Source organism: Vanessa cardui, chromosome 16 (assembly GCF_905220365.1).
Source record: "Vanessa cardui chromosome 16, ilVanCard2.1, whole genome shotgun sequence".
NCBI lineage: Eukaryota > Metazoa > Arthropoda > Insecta > Lepidoptera > Nymphalidae > Vanessa > Vanessa cardui.
Genome location: NC_061138.1, coordinates 1,244,917 through 1,246,817, shown reverse-complemented (window position 1 = coordinate 1,246,817; position 1,901 = coordinate 1,244,917).

Below are 1,901 nucleotides of genomic sequence, written 5' to 3'. Positions count from 1 at the left end.
GGCGATGACGCCTTCCATTTTTACAAAAGGTAACCTGTTCCAATACTGCCATTAGTCAACGGCACTCGCTCCACTAATGTGCGTTAGGCTGAATTAAATCATCGAAAAATTTATTATTATTATTAATTACCTAATTTATTTATTTATTTATTTTTTTTTAATAATTAAACAATTTATTAATAAACCATTTTGCATTTATATGTAATAGAGTAAATATTGTATATACACGTCAAACTTAAAATAGTCTCTCCTGGTTCCCACCAGACGCAAAGCTGCCCATAATGCAGGCTGCATTTCCACGCTGTACGGCAATGGACAACCTCTGCGCCAGGTAGGACCCGGAGTGACTGTCAAATCCCCTCTCTCTAAGGCGATAGCCAATCTCCCTGATTAAAGCAATGTAAGTATCTGTCGTACCTGCAATAAATGAGTTTGCCAATACAATAGTACAATTACATAAAATTTATATAACCTGTCTCATTTGTCCGTGAAGTTAACAAACGTACGTTCATTCGTCAGAAACATACCCAAAAATCTACCCATAATTAATTTCAAGATCTGTGCCAGCGAAAGGCCACTGATTTTTAACCTGTAAAGAAATGAAATATTACCGTCTTACTGCGGTTGAACGTGAAATTAAGTATCATCAATTTGGATCCAATCATTCAGAGTAATCTTTTTTGCTTTTTAAAGGAATTTGTTTGCCGTATAAATATGTCAGTTAACGACCAAGTACAAGATCTTATATACGAGTATACGTTGTATTGTCGATCTCGTTCCGTTGGACTTTTATCATCAAGTCTTTTACCGCTATGGACTCTCCGTGGTACCATTTATTATCGTGGTGTAAAGGCAGATGTTGACAACGTTATTCAGGAGTAAAACCAGTTTTCAAGTTGCGACTAGTTGTGTCTGACTCTGACTGTAAACCCTGTCATTTGTGATCCAAGTTTTTGGTTATCTTTTTGTCATGTTTTATTATTAGCATACGTTCGATTTGTTTAGTCTAAGTGGAGTATTATACAGGCTAAGTTATGTATAATATTAGTATTGATAAAATATATTATGTACTATGCATGTATTGCAATGATATTCTAATAAACAGATATGTTATATCCATACTAAACAACAGAAAAAAGTGAGCCGCGCCGGGACCGTTTATTTTACATTTCGTTACAAGTAAAAAGGATAGCTTGATAAAAACAATGAGTAAAAGGGATAACTAGATGTTTTAATTACTACGTAATTGTGATGTAATATAACGTATTACTACGTAAAACGACTAAAAGCAAACGTCCCAATTAGGACGTTTTCTAGTCTTCACTTTTTGCGCGTTAATAACATATATGTTTACTACAACATCATTGATGTATTGTAATCGTATTTTACATGAATGTATATAAAATAACAATAACAAACTGGGATAGTCCATTAAGCAATATTTACTGAATGTGCTTTATTTGTGTTTATATTTTTTGTGTTCTTGTGCTTGGTGGTTTCTCCTTGTTTTTCAGAAAACATCGAGATTGAACCTTCTTCTAATAATTCTCTTAGCATTAGTCTAATTACCTTTTATCTATTTGAATTGAAGCTTTCTTGAGTTATTGATATTGGAATAAGTAATCTACAGTCTTTTAAATATGTATCTATAGTCGCCAATGAATTAAATCTATCGAACGATGAATACATAAGGAAAACTTTGCATATTTTGACTCACCGACAGCAATACTCATAAAATTTACACTGTAAAAAATTCCAGATTATTCCGAAGGAAACAGTTCTAGTATCGTACCAAGAATTGCCTTAAGCCTCTCTAACTAATCTGTCGATAAATTAAAATGCCACCTATATTTCATCGATTCGGTAATTGATACAATTAAATTTTAAACACCGGCACCTAT